Source organism: Bos grunniens, chromosome X (assembly GCF_055505025.1).
Source record: "Bos grunniens cultivar Pamir isolate PY7600 chromosome X, Bosgru_T2T1.0, whole genome shotgun sequence".
In the NCBI taxonomy this organism is placed as follows: Eukaryota; Metazoa; Chordata; class Mammalia; order Artiodactyla; family Bovidae; genus Bos; species Bos grunniens.
The window spans coordinates 70526904-70537062 of record NC_141194.1 but is presented as its reverse complement, the minus strand read 5'-3'; the positions used below and the strand labels follow the sequence as shown (position 1 = coordinate 70537062).

Here is a 10159-nt window from a genome sequence, read left to right as displayed (position 1 = left end):
AAGAATTGATGCTTTTGAACTGTGGTGGTAGAGAAGACTCTTGAGAGTCCCTTGGACTGCAAGGAGATTCAACCAGTCCATTCTGAAGGAGATCAGCCCTGGGATTTCTTTGGAAGGAATGATGCTAAAGCTGAAACTCCAGTACTTTGGCCACCTCATACGAAGAGTTGACTCATTGGAAAAGATTCTGATGCTGGGAAGGATTTGGGGCAGGAGGAGAAGGGGACGACAGGGGATGAGATGGCTGGATGGCATCACTGACTCGATAGACGTGAGTCTGAGTGAACTCCCGGAGTTGGTGATGGACAAGGAGGCCTGGCGTGCTGCGATTCAGGGTTCGCAAAGAGTCAGACATGACTGAGTGACTGATCTGATCTGATCTGAGACCAAAGCCCGAGAGGCAGTTCTATCTGCCAGGAAATCTGACAGAAGTCACACCACCTATACCCTTGGCAGCGGGTCCAACCATTACACACCAAATTGTGGACTCAGCAGTGCAACTGTTGCTTGGCTCCAACTCAACTCAACTGCGATCCTAGAAGTAGTCCTGTTAGTTTAGGGACCCAGCAGACCTTTACATGTAAAAATCAGTCTTTAAAGACTGAAAAAAGTTGTCTGCACCTGCCAGTGTATTGATATCCAAGCAAAATTACACAGATCATACAGAGTAAGACAAACATACCATCAAAGGTAACTAAGAAAGCTCTAGTAACTGACCTTAAAGAAATGGAGATCCATGAACTGATTAACAATGGATTCAAAACAATTACCTTCTTTCTGACCTATACTGACCTCTGCAATGCTGGTGAAGGCTAATGCTGGTGTCTGAGTGATTCTCTGGGCCCAGCAAAGAGACCAAATTTCCAGAGCCTTGAAGACAATGGATAACACCCCAAAATGTGAACTCATTTTCCATTCTACTTTCATTGACTAAGCAGCTACCAAGAACAAAGCCTACATTTCCCAATACCTGGCAAACAAATGCAGTATTGCCTCACGAATTGATTGCTTCTCTGATGTACACCCACCAGTGTATTTGGGGAAAAGCTTCTAGAACATGTTGAGGAGTGTCTGTCCTTCTGTGAGACTGGAGAGATTCCACAAAAGAATCTGCATGTCTTGAAGGAGGCAATGATTCAGGCAGATGAAGCAGCAGCTAAGATTACTAGGAAGCTAGAGAAACAGGAGAGGAAATGCTTGAAGACGGAAAAGAAAAGGCTGGCTTCAGTTTCCCTGGCATCTTCAGAAAGCAGTAGTGCCCCAGAGGAGTGTGAGGAGACAAGTGAAAGACCCCAAAAATGAAAAAGTCCCAGAAGGATTCTCAGGAGGATGGAAGACCCATATGCCTCCTTTTCCAAACTGCAGAAAAAAATCTTTTTCGAAGGAGGACCTAGTTAGTAGTAATCTTGAAGAGACAGCTGGCAGTGGAATCTTCCCAAGGGGAAGAAATCTTTCCCCAAAGAGGAACCAGTTAGTGACTCTGAAGAGTCAGGAGACTAGAGGGTCCCCAATTAAAAGAAGAAATTGTCTTTCAAGGAGAAGTTACTCAGTAGTGGAACTGAAGAGGTTACTGCCAGAGACAGCAGCAGCTCCAAGAAAAAGAAAAATCTCTCAAAGCTATCCCAGGAATATTAGAATGGACATCTCTCTCTAACTTGGGGAGATATTTCCCAACACATTTTCTAGAGCCCAATAAAAATAAAAACAAACAAACAAAAAACAACTACCTTAAAGAAGCTCAGTGAACTATTGGGTTGACCAAAATTTTCATTGTTTCATTCAGTAAGATGGCTCTAGTAGCACTTGGTTGTCTTTAACTGTCAAAACAGTATCCTCCAATTAAAATAAATACATAAATTAAAACAAAATATGATTAGATAGTATTTTGACAACTGTCATGTCAATTTGCACTAAAAATCATTTCAAATTTGTTAGCTTTTATGTAGAATTTTAATATTGAAGATGGAAGGAAAAAGCAACATTTTTGGCATAATATGCTTTATTGTTTCAAGAAAGGAAAGAATGCAACTGAAATGAAAAAAAAAAAAAGATTTGTGCAGTTTATGGAGAAGGTGCTGTGACTGAACTAACATGTCAAAAGTAGTTTGCAAAGTTTAATACTGGAGATTTCTCACTGGACAATGCTTCACAATTGGTAGACCATTTAAGTTAGTGATCAAATTGAGGTATTACTTGAGAACAATAAATTATATATCAATCAGGAGATGGCCAACATACTCAAAATATCCAAATCAAGTGTTGAAAATTATTTGCACCAGCTTGGTTATATTCATTGCTTTGATGTTTGGGTTCCGCATAAGTTAAGTGGAAAAAAAAATAAAAAAGAAACCTTCTTGATGGCATTTCTGCATACAATTTGTTCCTTAAACATAACAAAAGCATTTCATTTTTAAAATAAATTGCAATGGGTGATGAAAAATGGATAGTGTATAATAATGTGGGATGGAAGAAATTGTGGGACAAGTGAAATGAACCACTGCCAACCACACCATAGGCCAAAGTTGAATGAAGTGTATATAGTGGGATTGGAACAGTCTTCTATTATGAACTCTTTCCATAAAACCAATTAATTGCAAGTACTGCTCCCAATTTGGAGAAGGCAATGGCACCCCACTCCAGCACTCTTGCCTGGAAAATCCCATGGACGGAGAAGCCTGGTGGGCTGCAGTCCATGGGATCGAGAAGAGTCAGACACGACTGAGCGACTTCCCTTTCACTTTTCACTTTCCTGCATTGGAGAAGGAAATGGCAAACCACTCCAGTGTTCTTGCCTGGAGAATCCCAGGGACGGTGGAGCCTGGTGGGCTGCCGTCTATGGGGTCGCACAGAGTCGGACACGACTGAAGCGACTTAGCCACAGTAGCAGCACTGCTGCTACCAATTAGACACACTGGAAGTAGCACTTGATGAAAAGCATTCAGAATTAATTAACATAAAATGCATAATTTTCCATCAATTTAATGCTATGACCAGGCAAAAATGGTTACAGTTTGGCTGGGAAGTTCTGATTCATCCACCATACTCACCAAACATTGCAGCTTCAGATGCCCGTTTATTTTGGACTTTACAACATTCTCTTAATGAAAAAAAAAAAAATGCATTCCCTCAGTCAGTTAAGTTCAGTCGCTCAGTCATGTCTGACTCTTTGCGACCCCATGGACTGCAGCATGCCAGGCCTCCCTGTCCATCACCTACTCCAGGAGTTTACCCAAACCCATGTCCATTAAGTTGGTGATGACATCCAACCATCTTATCCTCTGTTGTCCCCTTCTCCTCCTGCCTTCAATTTTTTCCAGCATCAGGGTCTGTTCAAATGAGTCAGCTCTTCACATCAGGTGGCCAAAGTACTGGAGTTTCAGCTTCAACATCAGTCCTTTCGATGAACATTCAGGACTGATTCCCTTTAGGACTGCATTCCCTGGAAGACTGTAAAAAGCACCTGGAAGAGTTCTTTGTTCAAAAAGATAAAAAGTTTAGGGAAGATGAAATTATAAAGTTGCCTGAAAAGTGGCAGAAAGTAGTGGAAGAAAATGGTGAATATGTTGTTCATTAAAGTTCTTGGTGAAAATGAAAAATGTGTCTTTTATTTTTACTTAAAAAAATGATAGAACATTTTGACCAACCCAATACAACAGGACAGAGATTAAATAAAATCAAGAAGAAAATACATGAACAAAATGAGAAATTTAATAAGGAAATTGTTGCTGTTTAATCACTAAGTCATGTCCAACATTTTTTATCATCTCCTGGACTGTAGCCCACCAGGCTCCTCTGTCCATGGGTTTCCCAGGCAAGTACACTGGAGCAGGTTGCTATTTCCTCCTCCAGGTGATCTTCCTGACTTATGGATCGAACCAGCATCCCCTGCAGTGGCAGGTGGATTCTTTACAATTGAGCCACTAAGGAAGCCATAATTAATAAATAGAAGCCATTAAAAAATTCTTAAATAGAAGGATATAGTTACTGAACTGAAAAATAAAATAGAAGTCTCAATAGCAGACTCAATCATATAGAAATAAGAATCAGCTAACTCGAAGACAGGCCATTTCAAATTATCCAGTCACAGAAGCAAAAATGATTTTTAAAAAGAGAGTGAAAAAAAAGTGAGGAATAAATGCAAAATTTAGGCAACATCATCGAGTGTAGTACTATGTGCATAAAGGGGATACAAGAAGGAGAAAAAGACAATGGGACTGAAAGTTTATTTAAAAACAATGTCTGAGAACTTCACAATTCTAGGCAGAGACATTGATAGCTTGATTAATTAAGTACAAAAATATCTAAACAGATTGAATGAACTCAAAGAAGTCTACCCCAAAACACATTATAATCCAGTTATCATAAGTCAAAGATAAAGGAAAAAAATGAAAACAGTACAAGAAAAATTACTTGTTTGGATTTCGAGTGAAAGTATTGCAGGACAGGAGAGAGTGGGATGTACTGAAAGACTGCCAAAAAGAATACCTTACCTTCTGACTTGTAACACAGAATGTATTTTGCCTTATTCTACTTTTCCCCCAAGTTTTATAACCAGGAAATGTATCCATAAAAGTTTATTTTTTATTTAAAAAAAAGAGAGAGAGAATGCTTATCCTGACAAAACTGTACTTCATGAATAAAAGACAGGTTAAGACTTTTCCAGAAAGGGAAAAAAAAAAAAAAAAAAAAAAACTAAGGGGATTTATCACCATTAGACTTGCCTTATGGGCTTCCCAGGTGGTACAGTGGTAAAGATTCTGTCTGCCGATGCAAGAGACACAAAAGACACAGGTTCAATCCCTGACTTGGGAAGATCCCCTGGAGAAGGAAATGTCAGCCCACTCCAGTATTCTTGCCTGGGAAATCCCATGGACAGAGGAACCTGATGGGTTACAGTCCATGGGAACCCAAATAGTTGGACATGAATGAGAACACACATACACAAACACAGGATTGCCTTCAAATAAATGCTTAAGGAAGTTTTATTTGAAATAAAAAAATATGTAAACAAACAAACAAATAAAAACAACATGAAGTTATATTAAAATATAAGTACCAGACAAAAGCAGTAAGAATCAGGATAATCATAGAAATTTGTTAGTAGAAACATAATATGTATAAAAAGCTAAAGTCTAATATTAATTACATAAAGTTTGTGGAGAAAAATAAAGTATAGAGTTTCTATATATGATCTAAGCCACTTTTAATTTCTTAAAGCAGGCTACTATAACCAAAATATTTGATGGGAAATTCATAGTAACAAAAAATACAGTAGATACAAAAAAGTTAAAAAGAAGAGAATCAAAGCACACGGTACAACTATGTCATCAAATCGCAAAGAAATATAACTGGAGAAGACAGGAACAAGAGAACTATCAAACAGACCAAAATAAATAAATAACAAAATGGCAATACAGGATCTTTGCATTCCTGCTCAGGGTGCCGAGGCTCAGATGTGGGTGTAGGAACCCAGGGAGAGGACAGGGTTTGGCTGCTGTGAGTATACCATGAGAAGGCTACTGCAACAGCTGAGGGAGACCAGAGGAAAGACTGGGCATCCCAGAGTGGCAAGAGGTCATTGTTGCTGGGACACTCTAATTCTTTGCATTCCACTGGCCACTTCCAAAAGTGGTCAGAGCCCTAGAAGGTGGAATTAAAGGAGAGTGCATTTAATGATCTTAGAATGGGAAACAAGGCACAGCCACTGCCAAAACTTGGGAAAGTGCCTGAGTCAGCAGACAAAATACCACTGATGAGGTCCTGACCCCAGAGGTGGAAGCTACCACCAAGCTGCAAGCAAGCATAGGTTATTGCCCACACCTTGCTGGGAGCCTAAGCAGCTTGGCTCTTCCTAGGAATACATGACTTGAGACCAATTCCTCTGGAGAGAATACTACCTGTCTCACACTGTAACCACATCTCACAGTTTTATACCTGTGCAGGTTTTGTGGCTGCCATACCCTTCCCTCTCCTCAGCCTTACTGAGCAAGGGAGCCTTAATAAGCCTTGGTTTTTCCCCCCTTATGTCTTAGCAGGGAACAGTCACCTGAGGGCAGCATACAAGCAGAGCCAGGCCAAAACCAAAGTGGAACACCAGGAGCTGTGTGACAAAAGAAAAGAAAGGAAATTAGTTCCAGCAGCCACAGGTGCAGAAGATTAAATACCCCAAATTAGACTGAGACTGGATGTTAGGAGCAAATGTGAACTTGGGAGTGAGTACAAGCTGGAATAAGGACAGATTTGAGATTAAGTAGAACTCATGCTGCCCCAGACAGGTTCAGAGACCATCCTAGAAATATTGGATGACTTTGGTGTGGGTTTCTCTGGGTGTTCTGGGCTGTTGCGTGTTGTTTTCACCAACAGTCTTGGGGTTTTGTCTTCTGTGCTGTGTGGCTTGTAAAGTCTTGTGGCTGCAGTAAAGGGCTGGCACTGAATGCCTGAGGTGGGAAACCTGAGTCCAGGACTTTGAACCACCAGAGAACTCCTAATCCTAGGTATCTTTAATCGATGAAAGCACTCCCAAAGGCTCAACACTAAGACCGAGCCCACTCAAAGGCCAGCAAACTCCAGTGAAGATGCCCCATGCCACGACTTTAGAAAAACAGGAACACAATCCTGCATGTTAGCAGAGAGGCTGTCCAAAGCCATAACAAATCCATACATACCCTAAAACACACTCCTGGACATGACACTGCCATTCAGAGAGACAAGATCCAGCTTCATCCACCAAAATACAGGCATAAATCTCACGAATGATGAAACCTTCACAAGACACTGATCCAACTCCACTCATGGGGGATCAGACCCCACAATTAAGAGGAAATATGACTTTCCAGCCTGCAGAAAGGAGACTGCAAACAAAGTAAATTAAACAAAATGAAAAGACAGAGAAATATACAGCAAATGAAGGAATATGGTAAAAACCCACATGACAAAAAAAAAAAACCTGCAAAAGAATTCAGAGTAATGATAAAGATGGTCTAAAATCTTGAAAATAAAGTAGGGGCACAGATAAATAGACCGGAGGCATGGATTGAGAAGATGCAAGAAATTTTTAATAGGGACCTAGAAGAAGTAAAGAGTTAACAATCAACAGTGAACAATGCAATAACTGAGATTAAAAATACACTAGAGGGAACCAGTAGCAGAGTAACTGAGGCAGAAAAAACGGATAAGTGAGCTGGAAGCTAGAATGATGGAAATAGCTGAACCAGAGCAGAATAAAGAAAAAATAATAAAAATAAATGAGGACAGTATCAGAGATCAAAGAAAAGAAAGGAAATTAGTTCCAGCAGCCTCAGGTGCAGGTACATTAACTATAACAACACTAGAATCATAGGGATCCCAGAAGAAGACAAAAGGGAAGGGCATGACAAGATATTTGAGGAGATTATAGTGGAAAACTTCCCTAAGATGGGAAAGGGAAATAGCCACCCAAGTCCAGGAAGCCCAGAGAAGCCTATACAGGATAAATCCAAGGAGAAACATGCCAAGACACATACTAATCAAGCTAACAAAATTAAACACAAAGAACAAATATTAGTATTAAAAGTATCAAGGAAAATGCAACAGATAATATACAAGGGGATCCCCATAACATAAACAGCTGATATTCCAACAGAAAATCTGCAGGATAGAAGGAGTGACAAGATATACTTAAAACAACAAAAGGAGAATCTTACAACCAAGATTACTCTATCCAGCAAGGATCACACTCAGATTCAAAAGAGAAGTCAAAAGATTTACAGATGAGAAAAAATTGAGAGAATTCAGCACCACAAAACTAGCTTTGCAATAAATGCTAAAAGAACTTTGCTAGACAAAAAGCCAAAACAAAATAAAATAGAAATAAAAGACCCACAAAAACAAACTCAAAACAATAAATGGTAAAAGGGTCATACATATCAATATTCACCTTACGTGTAAATTGATTAAATATTCCAACCAAAAGACAGAGAATAGCTGAATAGATACAAAAACAAAACCTCTATATATGCAGTCTACAAGAGACCTAAGGACATATACACACTGAAAGTGAGGGGCTGGAAAAAGATATTCCATGAAAATGAAAATCAAAAGATAGCAAGAGTAGCAATACTCATATTGGAAAAAAATAGACTTTAGAGACAAAGAAGGGCATTACATAATGATTAATGTATAAAACCAAGATGAAGATATAACCATTATAAATAAATATGCACCCAACATAGAAACACCCCAATAAATAAGGCAAATGGTAACAACTATTAAGGGGAAAATCAACAGTAACACAAATAGTGGGAGACTTTAATACTCCACTCACATCAATGGACGGATCATCCAGACAGAAAATTAATAAGGAAATACAAGCTTTAAATGATACAATGAACCAGTTGGACATAACTGATATCTACAGGGCATTTCATTCAAATACAGTAGATTTCACTTTTTTCTCAAGTGCACATGGAGCATTTCCAGGATAGATCACATCTTGGTTACAAATCAAGACATGTCAAGTTAAAAAGAAAAAAAAAAAAGTGAACACATTTCAAGCATCTTTTCTGATCCCAACACTATAAGATTAGACGTCAACTACAAGAAAAAAAAAAAATCTATAAGAAACACAAATACATGGAGGTTAAACAATATTCTTCTGAATAACAAACAGATAACTGAAGAAATAAAAAGGAAATCAAAATATATGTAGAAACAAAAGTCAATGAAAACATACCTCAACCTAATAAAGGCCATATAAGACAAACCCATAGCACCATCGTTCCCTTAGTGAAAAACTAAAAGCATTTCCTCTAAAATCAGAAACAAGACAAGAGTGTCCATACTTGCTACTATTATGCAACATAATTTTGGAGAATCTAGACATGGTAACCAGATAAAAACATGAAATAAAAAGAATCCTAGTTGGGAAAAAGACATGGAAACAAATTAGTGGTCCAAAGACAGGATGAAAGAATAAAGAAGCTGTGGTTACTCAGTTGTGTCTGCATTTTTAAGACCCACATGGACCACAGCATACGAGGCCTCCCTGTCCATCACCAACTCCCCTGTTTACTCAAACTCATGTCCATTGAGTGGGCGATGCCATCCAACCATCGCATCCTCTGTCGTCCCCTTCTCTTTCTGCCTTCAATCTTTCCCAGCATCAGGGTTTTTTTTTTTTTTTTTTTTTCAAATGAGTCAGCTTTTCGCATCAGGTGGACAAAGTGTTGGAGTTTCAGCTTCAGCATGAGTGCTTCCAATGAATATTCAGGACTGATTTCCTTTAGGATGGACTGGTCGGATCTCCTTGCAGTCCAAGGGACTCTCAAGAGTCTTCTCCAAAACCACAGTTCAAAAGCATCAATTCTTTGGCACTCAGCTTACTTTATAGTCCAACTCTCACATCCATGCATGACTACTGGAAAAACCATAGCCTTGACTAGATGGACTTTGGTGGCAAAGTAATATCTCTGCTTTTAAAGATGCTATCTAGGTTGGTCATAACTTTCCTTCCAAGGAGTAAGCATCTTTTAATTTCATGGCTGCAATCACCATCTGCAGTGATTTTGGAGCCCAAGAAAATAAAGTCAGCCACTGTTTCCACTGTTTCCCCATCTACATGCCATGAAGTAATGCGACCGGATGCCATGATCTTAGTTTTCTGAATGTTGAGCTTTAAGCCAACTTTTTCATTCTCTTCTGTCAATTTCATCAAAAGGCTCTAGTTCTTTGTTTTCTGCCATAAGGGAGGTGTCATCTGCATATTTGATTTCTCCTGGCAATCATGATTCCAGCTTGTGCTTCATCCAGCCTGGAATTTCACATGATGTACTCTGCATATAAGTTAAATAAGCAGGATGACAATATACAGCCTGACATACTCCTATTCATATTTGGCACGAGTCTGTTGTTCCATGTCCAGTTCTAACTGTTGCTTCCTGATCTATATACAGATTTCTCATGAGGCAGGTCAGGTGGTCTGGTATTCCCATCTCTTTCAAAATTTTCCACAGTTTATTGTGATTCACACAGTCAAAGGCTTTGGCATAGGCAATAAAGCAGAAATAGATGTTTTTCTGGAACTCTGTTGTTTTACTGATGATAAAGCAGACGTTGGCAATTTCATCTCTGGTTCTCTGCCTTTTCTAAAGCCAGCTTGAATATCTGGTAGTTCACATATTGT

The 10159-nt window shown here is 39.1% G+C and overlaps 1 non-coding gene across 1 annotated transcript; it reads left to right on the top strand.

The window, feature by feature from the left end:
• The first annotated feature begins 744 nt into the window (after positions 1 to 744).
• On the top strand, positions 745 to 835 carry LOC147340691 (small nucleolar RNA SNORD86). Its single transcript, XR_015160006.1, has one exon. It is a non-coding gene; the product is annotated as a small nucleolar RNA SNORD86 (small nucleolar RNA).
• The last annotated feature ends 9324 nt before the right edge of the window (positions 836 to 10159 follow it).